Genomic DNA, 12,841 nt, shown 5'->3' with positions numbered 1-12,841 from the left:
AGCACTTGCAGCTAGATGGAACTAATCGAGACAAGACAAGTCTCTGTATCAGTATTATGGTAGATTGGATTACCTTCGAGGTGGTGGAGAATTCGTCTACCTCGGTTATTTGGCAACGGCTGACAGTCACGTGAGCCCTGAAATACGGATACGCATCATCAGTAGGAGTCATGGCTAATTGGCTACTACGGGTTTCAAAAAAAGTTGTGGTCAAAACCACGCTTGCAGAGGACCTGCAAGGACTTCGAGTTTTCGAACGACGTTTGCTTAGAAAGGACTTCGACGGTGAGCAAGGGGATCGGTATGTGACGGTGAAGAATGAACCACGATTTCGCTGTACTCTATGGTGGCTTCGAGATGAGGGACATGTTGCAAGAATGCCAGGCAACAACTCTGCAAAGTTGATGTTCACAAGAAATCTGGAATGGAGCACTGCAGAAAAGATGGGTTGACCAGGTAGAGAGTGATTTGGCGAATGTACGATGTTTCCAAAGGAGGGCTCCTTTAGCCATAGCTGTAGACAAAAGTGTGGGTATTCAGCATGACCACCATGCGGTGACAGGTTCGAATGCCAGTCGGTCCAGCAGCTTTTCGTAAAGGCGTTCTTGGCATTTCCTTGGCATCCTTGGACATAGAGTATCTTTGTTCCTGTCACACGATATATACATCAAAATGAGCATTGACAGAGGAAGCTCTCAGCTAATAACTGTTGAATTGCTCATAGAACACTAAACTGAGATACGAGCTTTGTCCCAGTGGGAACGCTTTTTCGAAGCGGAATAACGAAACAAAATCGGATGTTCTGTTCAACAATAATGAAAGGGAGTTACAACTGCATCGGAAACAACAAACCTGATTTTGGAGAAGACCTTCCGGAGATTGGCGACGTCACACAGTTCTGGTCCACTCTATGGGAGGACCCTGTCTAGCACAGCGACGATGGGATGTGGTTGGCAGAAGAAGAGCGACAGTGTAATGGAGTTGGAGACATGGCCATGGTTGTAGTTAAAGCCCACGATATACGTGAGGCTACCAGGTATACCAGAAATTGGGCTGCATCAGGTCCCGATTTCATGCACAATTTTTGGTATAAAAAACTGACGACGATTCACGGGCGGATGGCGGAATGCTTCAACGAGGTGCTAGAAGGCCCCACGTAGCTACCAGAGTTCATTACCAGGGGTATTACTTATCTTCTGCCGAAGGACCATAACACGGCTGATCCAGCAAAGTACAGACCAATAACGTGCCTTTCGAGTCTGTACAAAGTGCTGTCGGCGATAATAGCGAGGAAGATACAGGCCCACTGCGATGCCAACAACGTGACGACGGAGGAACAAGAGGGAGTCGCAAGAACACGCAAGGCTGCAAAGATCAGGTTATCATAGATGCAGTCATTGGGGGTCAAGCGAAGCCACTGAAAAGCAGAGAAACTTGAGCATAGCGTTCATCGTCTACTAGAAGGCGTACGACTCAGTACTGCACTCGTACCTTCTCAAAGAACTGCAGTTGTACAAGGTAGACGGGTACGTCATCAGGATGATGCAACACGTGGTGGGGATGTGGAGCACGTCCCTACAAATTACCGACGGAACAGCTGTGTTGCAGTTTAGAACTCTCAGCATCAGGAGGGGGATATTTCAAGGCGATACCTTTAGTCCGCTATGGTTCTGCCTTGCAATGAACCCCCTCAACTTGCTATCAACTGAAAAGTGGGACAAAGAGCACAAGACTAACCCTTGGGTCCTCCTTTATGGACGACCTGAAGCTGTTTGCGGAATCAGTACAGCAGAGGCTGCATTAACTGTTCAACTTCGAAATCCGGATGGAGTTTGGAATTGACCAATGTCGGTCAGTCCATCTTCGCCGGGGTATAAGTAGTGGACACCAGCTGTTTCCGCGTCAATACACAGGAGGAGATTCGGAAAGGTTGGAGGATTTGGTTGAAGGCGAAGCGTACAAATACCTCGGCACCCTACAAGTTAGCGGTATTCACCACACAGCAATCGAGAAGTAACTGCAGCACACGATCTTGCATCGTGTCAACTGTGTTCTGAGGAGCTTTCTGTCAGCCGGCAACAAGGTGAAGGTGATCAACACGTTTGCTGTGCCTCTGTTGACGTACAACTTTGGGGTGGTAAAGTAAAGTGGACCAAGACTGACCTCGAGGCGCTAGAACGAACAGTACGAGTGGCGTTCACCAAGCACCGAATGCGCCACCCAAAGTCGTCCATCGAGAGAGTCACCTTGCCACGCGCAGTAGGAGGAAGAGGCGTCACCAATATCCAGGAACCATATGTGTCTCTCACATCCAGCAGTTGCGGGCATATTTCGTAGAAAGCCATAACCGTCATGAAATGTACACACGCCCTGCATTTGGCAGGAGGATTATCAGCTGAACTGCGACATCAAGATCGCTGACGAGATGACCGTAACGTGGAAACAGAAGAAGTTGCATGGGACGCACCCCGCTGGAGCTCCAACACATCGATAAGGCGGCGTCGGACGTGTGGCTGGTGCGAGGTGACCTCTTCTCGGAAGCAGAAGATTTCATAGCAGCCATCCAGGACTGGGTAATTGCGCCGAAGAACTATTGGCGGTACATATTGCACGAAGACGTGGAGGACCGCTGTGGGAAGTGCAATTCAGTAGGAGAAACGATCAAGTATGTCGTTGCAGGCTGTTCGTTCAGTGTTTGCTAGATCAGCCTTCCTCATTCGTTACAACGAAGTTTCCAAAATAGTGCACCAACAGCTGGCTCTAAAGCACAGCTTGGTCGACAGATTTGTACCCTACTACATGTACCAGCCGGACTCGGTTCTGGAAAATTGTTGCATAAAGCTGTATAGGGATCGCGCGATATTACGGACGTCCTCATTCGTGCCAACTGGCCCGGTATTGTGGTTTACGACAAAAGGATGAAGCGGGTAACCCTCATCGACATCGCTATACCGTTAAACCATACTGTCCAATAAACGTTCTCCGGCAAGATAACCAAGTACCACGACCTAGCGGAGGAGTTGAAGCAGATATGACACCAGGAGGACGTCCTGAAAATATATATAGATCACACAAATCTATGTCATTACAAGAGATAAAAAAATCTCTGAAAATCGCAGAACTGCCAATGACACCTCCTAAAACACTCCTGAATACTTTTGAACACCCCCTGAAGCTCCCCTAAGAGTCATCTGAAAACACTTGGAGCCCCCTGAGACTCACTGTAGCTCCCTAGAAGCCTCATAAAATCCCCTGATTTTTTTCTGAAGACATTTGAATTGCCTTGGAATTCTCACTGAAATCCTCTGAAACCCCTTGAAGTCCCCCTGAATCTTGAATACGCGTTTTGATTTAAGGACAGATTTGTTAGAATCCCAAAATGGCCACCACAATGACCGACATTGGCACCTACTCAGCGCAATCTCTTCGTAAACAAATTCAGTGCACCTGATCTTCTTATTTTAAGGTTATTACAAGTGAGCAAGAACAGAATAATAAAATGCACTGTTGTTTGAAGCTTTCTTCTTGAGGTTTGTGCGTTTGAAGTAGTGATGCACTGTGGGATTTTAAGACGTTTGTCCTTAAATAGGTTGCATGAATCACATTACTTACCAAAGTGAATTCACATCATGTGACTTTTCCCCCTCCCCACTAACAAAATATGCTTTTTTATTTATTTCTTTTGTTTTTGTTCTCCATCATCCCATTGTGGAACACTGGCATAACCTAAACTGTTAGCATGGCTGCCTGATTTGTTTTCAATTTAAATCATGCAGGGGCACAACAGGGATGTTCCAGGAGATTTCAGGGGGTCCTACGGGCATTTCAGGAGAATTCCATGGGTGTTCGTGGGGGACCCACTGGGCTTTGAGGGTTTCATGGGTATTTTTTATATTTTACCATTAATAAAATGCTAAAGCTGAAGGGTGAATTCGATAAAATTGGGACACAGGAAATATTGTATAACTTTTGATGGCGTTTGCCAAAATAGCTATTTTTTCGACCATGAATATTTTATTATGTGTAGCTAATACCATACATTTTACATTAAAATCGGTTGAGTATTGGCGGAAATATTCTTGAAACAAGGAAATTGCCATTTGAGAATCTTGGACAAACAAACATTTTGGAAAATATCACTTTTTGCCGTTTCAAAAATACTGAACCGATTTCAATGAAATTTTTTATGTACATAAAGTATGTATGTAGAAGTAATTTGTCAAAATTTCATTCAATTTGATCATGCCATTAAAAAGATATAGCCATATATGTCGCACTTTGTCACAATAAGCAGATGTGGTTTTTGGTATAGTGAAATTCAAACTGCTCTTACTTTGAAAGTACTCAACAAAAATGGCTGAATTTTTTACTGTAAACAGTTTAACACAACAATTTTACACTGTCAAAGTTTTATAAAAATCGGGACAGTGTTACCAGTTCTACAGTCAAAATAGTGCATGCGGAACTAAAAATGGTTAAAAAGTACCTTAAATTTACCTTGAAGCGATTTGAGCTTTGCATATTTACTAGAAAAAGTACTAAACCGATTTCGATCAAATTTTCACCACTGAATTGATACTATGTTAAGAATATCGAGTGAAATTTTCAAACGTTTTGATGAGGTAACAAAAAAGTTATAGCCTAAGCAATTTTTTGAAATGGGTGCCCAAATTTTCTAAAATCTCATTTTATGATATCGACAATATCTGCGCCAATACTGAACCGATTTTAATGAAAATTTAATGATATTAGCTACACATAATATACTATTCATGGTAAAAAAATTAGCTATTTTGATGAATGAAATCAAAAGTTATACAATATTTTCTGTGTCCCAATTTTATCGAATACACCCTTTAACACTTTTCATAGGGTTTTATGGACGTTTCATTCGGTTTCAGGGGATCTTCAGTCAGTTCTCCATGGTATTCAAATGGAATTGACCCATAATTGTGGGTAACCCATGATTGTGCTGTGCTGTGACTGTATATTAGAAGTTTCATGAAGTTTAACGAGTTTTCAAAGGCGTTTCATGGGGTTCCAGAGGGATTTTAGGGACGTCACAGAGTCCAGGGGTGTTCCTGAGGTTTCAAGGATAATCCGGGGTATTTCAGGAGGTTTCAAAGCATTTCAGGGAGTTTGAAAGATGTTCCAAGGAGTATTAGGGGGTCCCAGGGGCGTTCCAAGTGGTTCCAGGGTCGTTCCCTGGAGTTTTATGATGTTCCAGCGGGTTTCAGAAAAAAACAAAGGGTTTCAGAGGCGTTTCAAGGGAGTTTCATGTGTGTTTTATCGGGTTTTAAGGGTTCCAGGGGCATTCTATAGTCATTCCAGGAGGTGAATTTTAATTTAAGCTATTTCTTTCAATTACAGTGAGTATCAGGGATATTCAAGAAGCTTCAGGAGGCGGTGGTGGTGGCGGTGGCGGAGTCTTCCCGGTGGCGTTCCAAGGGAGTTCCAGAGGGTTCCAGGGGTGATCTATGGGGTTTCTGGGGCGTTCAAGGAAGTTTCAAGGAGGTTCTAGAGGGTCCCATGGGCATTACATGGGTGTTCTAGGGGGTATCAGGGTTTTTCATGGGCGCTTAATTCGGTTTCAGAGACGTTCAAGTGGGTTTCAAGATGCTTCATGCACGTTTCAGGGGTTTTCTAAGGCGTGCCAGTGAATGCATCCCTGATATCGTCTACAAACCCATGAAACTTCCTTGAAAGTTCTCTGAATTCTTCCTTTATCCTCTGGAAACCACTTTGGATCCCACCTGAAAACCCTTGAAAATCTTTGAAACTCCTCTGACACATCTCTGAAACACCCTTAGAAGCCTTAGGAATCCTCGGGAGTGAACTTATCAGAAACCCTTCAAAAACTCCCATGAAACTTGAAAATTTGTAACAGATAATTTAAAATTGTTTAATATTATGAGCCTGCTCAAGAATGCGTGCAATATTTGGGTTCCCAGACATTCGATGCTCTAAAACCTCTTTTTATGCATGTTATTTTTATGCACTTTTTTATGCCCTGACTTAAAAGAGGGAAAGCTACTCTGAACCAATAATATTGTGCATAAGAATATTAAATAATGACGGGAATTATTGCAACGGAAGCCAGGGGTGTTAATAGGGGAGAGCAAAGGAAGGTTACAGTGGCGTTTCAGTGGGTCCCAAGGGGCTTCAGCGGGGTACCAGGAGATCTCAGGGGGATTTTCGGGGGTTTCGGAGCCTCTCAGGTGCGTTACATAGGGTCCGAGAAGAATTTAAAGGGGATTTTAGAGGTATTTTAGGAAATTTGAGAGCATTTTGAGCGAGATTCAGAGGCGTTACGGAAGCCTTCTCAGGTGCGTTACATGAGGTCCGAGGAGTTTTCAGAGAGATCTTGAAGACATTTCAGGAATTTTCAGAGGATTTTTAGAGGCCCAATCAGATATCTTTTGAAACGCCCCTGAAATACCCTTCGATTTAAAGGTGTTCTTGAAACCCCCTGATGCGACTCTGACCTGTAAATGCCTCGAATCGCCTCTTAAACCTCCGTAATCCCATTGAAACGCCCTTGAAATCATCATAATCAATTTGAAAAATCTCTGAAATCCATTGGACGCCTTCAATAGGGTCCATAAACCCACCTGAAAACCCCTTGAAGCTCCCCTGAAATGCTATCAAACGCCCTTAAAATCTCTAGAAACACCCTTAAAAATTTCCTGAAACATTCTGAAACTCTCTTAAATGGCTTTGAAATACCTGGAGAAATTTTCACCTGAATTCTTAGAGAACTCTGTAGAATGGAGAGTCAAAAAGATCCTGCTGATATTTTGAAGAATTTTTCACGCAGATATTCGTAGAACTGCAGGGTCTGAATCAGATTTCAGAAGAGTTTAGGAATTCTAGGGTAAAATTTTGCTACGAAAGCTTGTCCTGTTCAAATCGTGCTCCAGAACTCTTGAAACATTGATAGAAGAGTTCTAGCAAGAATTTTTAAAAGTTATTTCTGAAAAAGAATACACCCCATCACATTAAGGGTGTAGCCAGAAGGGGGCAGGGGGGGGGGGGCTCCCCCCCTGGCCGGCAGATTTTTTTAAATTCGAGCCGCTCAAAGATTATCAATAATTCAAGAGTTTCAGAAAAAAAATATTAAAAAAACTATTCTCTCGACTATTCTAATAATTGAGGTTTTAATCCACAATTATCAAGCCTTTTTTTTCTTGAGATTCAAAGGAAATTTGGCCAAGTATTTCTCCAAGAGATCCACTTCAATCTAATTATAGAATTTAACCAAATAACAAGCTTGGCTGAATGGTTAAATTTTGTGATGCTTATTCATGGAATACAAAAACAGCATGCCAAGTTTCCGGTGAGGAAAAAGAAGGACTTTGTAGAATTACATGCTGCTATAGAGTGCAGTTATGGGCTACTGCTTCACAAATTTTCACTTGTATTCAATTCAAACAAACGTCATGCTAAGAGAATAATACCTGGGATTTCCTTACAAATTCTTTCAAGGACATCTCCAGAAATTCCTTTAGGCATTTATTCAGAAACTTCTCCAGGGATTCTTTCAGATATTGCTCAAGAGACATGTCCAGGAGTTTCTCTTTCGTGAATTCTTCCATGGACATCTTGCAGGGTTCAGATAGTTTTTTTTTCAGGGTTTGTTCCAAGAAATGCTTCAAGAATTCATCCCACGATTCCTTGATTTTTTACAGATACTTCTGAAAGGATACATCGATTCCATAGCTTCCTTCAGTGATTCTAGCATGGATTGCTCCAGAGAGTTTTTCAAGAATTCCTCTATGGGTTTCACCAGACATTCTTCCGGGAATTTCTCCTGGGATATCTTTGAAAGTTCCTCCAGTGCTTTTCTCAATGATTCCTCCAGGAATTTCCAGGAGTTCCTTAAATCATTATACAAAACATTCTTTTTGGAGTCCATCCAAAGATTCCAACAATAATTCGTCCAAAAATTATTGCAGACATGGATGCCTGCATTTTTTCTAACAGAAATTCTTCCAGGAATGTGTTAAGAAAGCTTTCCTGGGATTTCCTAAGGAATTCCTCATGGGATTGCTTCCGAGATTCCTCCAGGTTTTCCTTCAAGCATTCCTCCAAGGATTCACCCGGGAATATCTTCTGAGTTTCTTTCAGAAACAACTCCAGGAATTATTTTAAAAAATCCTCCAAGGGTTTCCCCAGGAACACTTTTTAGAATTCCTTCAGGAGTTTTCTTGAAATTCTTCCAGGAACTCATCCAGAAATTATTCCAATACTTCCTTCAGCAACTGTTTCGGGATTCCCTTAGGAATGCCTCTAGGAATTGCTTCCAGGATTTCTCCTGGGGTTTCTTCAGGAACTGCTACAGGGGTTTCTCAAGGAGTTCTTCACGAACTCTTCCTAAAATTCCTTCAGGATTTCTCCAAGGATTCCATCTGCAATTTCTTCAGAAATTTTTACTGGGATTCCTCCATGAATTTCTTCAGAGATTCCTCTAAGAATTATTCCAGGGTCCCTGGGTATTGTTGCAGTGAATCCTCTAAAAATTCATCCAAGGATTAATTCAGAAATGCGAATAGATTTCTCCAGAAATTCTTCTAGAGATTCCTCCTGGTGTATTTCTAGAGATTCCTCCGTTAATCTCTAGTGATTTTTTCAGGAATTCCTTCGAGGATTTATCCAAGTTTTCCTCCAGAAATTCCGCTAGAAATTCCTTCAGGATTTTCTCAAGGGATTTTTTTCAGAAATAGAAAAATAATAGAATAGAAATAGAAATTGCCCAGAATTCCTCTAAAAATTCATCCAGTAATTCTTCCAAGAATTCCTCTAGAGATTCCTCCAGAAATTCCCAAAGGAATGCCTCTAGGAACTTCTTCAGGCATTCCTCCAAGATTTTATCAAGGAATACTAAAGATCTACCGGATCATAAGTTCACTAGTAGACTGTGCCGCTCTGCAACAGGACATCGACGTTGTAGCTTCTTGGTGCGTATTAAACGGAATGGAACTGAATGCAATCAAATGTAAAGTCATCAGCTTCAGCAAATCGTATTCACAGTTGAACTTTGCGTACAGAGCAAACCGTATTGCGTTAGACCGTGTGACTTCCATCATGGACCTAGGAGTAATAATGGACTGCAGATTAAGTTTTAATGAGCACGTGGCATCCACAACCGCTAAGGCTTTTGCGGTACTCGGGTTCATTCGTCGAAATGCTTCAGAATTCCATGACGTGTACGCTCTTAAAACTGTTTATTGCTCGCTTGTCCGAAGTATACTCGAGTATGCAGTACAGATCTGGGCTCCATTTCACGAAACTCAAATTGGACGTATCGAACGGATTCAACGGTGCTTCGTTCGTTATGCCTTACGTCGACTACCATGGTCAAACCCGCTACAGCGGCCTCCGTACAACGAACGATGCCAACTGATAAGGTTGGAGTCACTGCGCAAGCGTCGAGTGTATCTTCAACGGATGTTTGTGTTCGATCTTTTGAGCAACCGAATTGACTGTCCTGAGCTGCTTCAGCAAGCTCAATTTTTCGTACCGGCACGACGAACGCGTCAGCGATCTCTCTTCAGGGCTGCTCGACATCGCACCGTGTTTGGACAAAACCATCCGCTTGAACGGTGCTTCAATGCACTCGACGAAGTCGATGTTTTTGATTTTAATGTAAGTAGGGATCGATTTAGAAATTTTATTAGAATTAATTTAGTATAAGCAATAATCAGTCTGTACAGTATTTCTGAAGACGGTGACAAATAAATAAAAAAATATCTCCAGGAACTTCTCTAGGAATTACACAAGGAATTTCTTTATGAATTCCCCCAGGAATTTCTCTAGGAATTGCTCCTGGACATCTTTTGGAAATTATGTCAGCAATTCCTCCAGGTATTTGTCCAGGAATTTCTTCCGAGATTCCATCAGGAATTGCTTAAGGGATACCTCCAGAGATTTCTCCATGGGATCTTTTCAGGAAATTCTTTGAAGATTCTTCCAGGAAATCCTACAGAAGTTTCTCCAAAGATTCTTCCAGGAAATCCTCTCGGGATTTCTTAAGAAATTTTCCTAGAATATTCATCAGGACTCTAGAATTGGATTCCTCCAAGAATTACACCAGGAATTAATCAAGGAATTCCATCATAAATTATGTCAGCAATTTATCCAGGAGTTACTCCAGGAAATCCTTCAGGGATTCCTTCAGAAATTCTTCCAGGATTTTTCTAGGAATACCTTCTGGAATTTTTTCTAGAAATTCCTCCAAGAAATCTTCCAGTTTTCCTTGAAGGAATCTCTACAGATATTTCTCTAGAAATTGCGCTAAAAACTCCTCCAGGAACTTTTTCAGGGATTTTTCCAGGGATTTATTCGGAAATTCGTTCAAGGATTTCTCCAGGAATCACTTCTGAGATTTCTCTTGAAATCCCTCCGGGAATTTCTCAGGGAAATGTTTCAAAAATTTCTCCCAGAGCTCCTCTATAGATTTTCCCAGAAATTCATCTAGAAGTTGTTAAAGGAATTCCTCCAGAGATTCCTTCAACCTCCAAGAATTCCTCAAGGATTTTATCCAGGAATTTCTCCAAGAACTCCTTTAAGAAATTCTCCAGGAATTACTCCAAGAATTTCTTCAGGAATTCCTCCAGCAATTTCTCTAGGAATTTATTCAGGAATTGCTCCTGGACATCCTTCAAAAATTATGTCTACAATTTCTCCAGGATTTTTTCCAGAAATTCTTCTGGATATTTTTTCAGAAACTCTTCCAAGAAATTCTTCAGGAATTCCTCCAGTAATTTTGCAGGGATTCCCCCAGGGACTTCTTTACAAACTTCCTCTAGGATTCCCCCAGAGATTTCTTCAGGCATTTCTTCGAAGATTTATCCAAGAATTCCTCCAAAAATTCCGCTAGAAATTCCTCCAGGATTTTCTCAAGGGATTATTTCAGAAATAGAAAAATAATAGAATAGATATCGAAATCTCCCAGAATTTCTCTAGAAATTCATCCACTATTTATTCTAATTTATCTTAGAGATTCCTCCAGAAATTCCTAAAGAAATACCTCTAGCAAGGTTGCGACCATTCATTTGCAAAGATTTACATTCATTTGCTATTATCTCAGTTCAGAAGCATGCTATCGAAAAACAATGTATGGATGAATTTAACCTTGTAGTTTTATCTGAAAGTTTGCCGAATAACATTGGGGTCGCAAACGTATACCAAAGTCGTGAGCGAGCTGTGAAGGCAACTCTCCACGCGGTGAATGTAAATTTCATTCACGCTGTGGAAAGTTGCCTTCACAGCTCGCTCACGACTTTGGTATACGTTTGCGACCCCAATGTTATTCGGCAAACTTTCAGATAAAACTACAAGGTTAAATTCATCCATACATTGTTTTTCGATAGCATGCTTCTGAACTGAGATAATAGCAAATGAATGTAAATCTTTGCAAATGAATGGTCGCAACCTTGACCTCTAGTATTCCTCCAGGTATTCCTCCAGGATTTTATCCAGGAATTTCTCCAGGAGTAATCCCAGGAATTTCTTATGGAATTATCCCAGGAATTTCTCCAGGAATTTCTTCAGAAAATATGTCAGCAATTCCTCTAGGTATTTTTCCAAGAATTTCTCCCGAGATTCCATCAGAAATTGCTCAAGGGATTTCTCCAAAGATTTCTCCATGAAAAATCTCTTCTGGAAATTCTTTGAAGATTTCTTCAGGAAATCCTCCAGAAGTTTCTCCAAAGATTCTTCCAGGAAATCCTCTATGGATTTCTTCAGAAATTCTTCAAGAATATTCAGGAATTTTTCAGGGATTCCTCCAGGTATTCCACCAGGGATTCCTCCAGAGATTCCTCCAGAGATTTCTTTACAAATTTCTTCAAGGATATCCCCAGGGATTCCTTCAGGAATTCCTTCGAGAATTTCTCCAGGAGCTCCACCAACAATTCCGCTAGAATTTCCTCCAGAAATCTCCCAATGGATTCTTTCAGAAATTGAAAAACAACAGAAATCGAATGAGTGTAATTCTGCTTAGAGGGTTCGAAAAGTCGGTACAAGAACAGAAATAGAAACAGAAATCTGTCAGAATTCCTCTGGAGATTCCTCTAGATATTCATCCAGTAATTATTTCAAGAATACTTCTTGAGATTCCTCCAGAAATTTCTACAAGAATACCACTGGGAACTTCTCCATTTATTCCTCCGGGATGTTATCTAGGTATTTCCCCAGTAACTTCTCCAGGAATACCTCTAGAGAATTCCGGAATACTCCTGGCATCCTTCAGGAATTATGCCAGCAATTCGTCTAGGAATTGCACCTGGAAATCCTCTAGGGATTTCTTATAAATAGGGATTCCGCCCAGAATTTCCTCCAAGGAATCCTCCAGAAATTTGTCTAGGATTTCCTCATGAGATCTCTTCAGAAATTTCACTAGGCATTCCTCCTATAATTTATCCAGGAATTCGTACAGGTTTATTTTCTGAAATTCTTACAGAGATTTCTTCAGAAATTTCAAAAATTCAAAAATTTCTTGAGGAATTCCTCCAGCGAATAGTATTGGAAGATAATTTAAAATGTACGCATACAGGAACCAGGAAATTCTAGGTTAGTCCTCAAAAGAATTCGTAATTTCCAAAAGAGTTAAGCTATAATTTCTGATGAATGTTTTGTAGACATTGACAAAAAATCAAAGCAAAATAATGCACGAATAAATAAAAATCCATAATCATAAATCATACGTCGAGAAGTATGGAATGGGTGTTAATAATTCAGCCGCGTTATTTTCATTTCTTGCGCATTCGGTATCCCACCACTCACCTTCCAGTCAGAGTGAGTGGCGAGGCGACAATCGACCATGCACGCGCTGTTCGAT

At 41.2% G+C, this 12,841-nt stretch overlaps 1 protein-coding gene across 1 annotated transcript in view; it reads right to left on the bottom strand.

Annotated features, from left to right (window-relative positions):
• Nucleotides 1-12,841, bottom strand: part of LOC115256582 (mucin-5AC-like) — a 385,160-nt gene that overhangs the window by 56,973 nt on the left and 315,346 nt on the right. The gene's annotated exons all lie outside the window — the stretch shown is intronic.

This window comes from Aedes albopictus, chromosome 1 (genome assembly GCF_035046485.1).
Source record: "Aedes albopictus strain Foshan chromosome 1, AalbF5, whole genome shotgun sequence".
NCBI lineage: Eukaryota > Metazoa > Arthropoda > Insecta > Diptera > Culicidae > Aedes > Aedes albopictus.
This window is presented reverse-complemented; position numbering and strand designations above follow the sequence as displayed.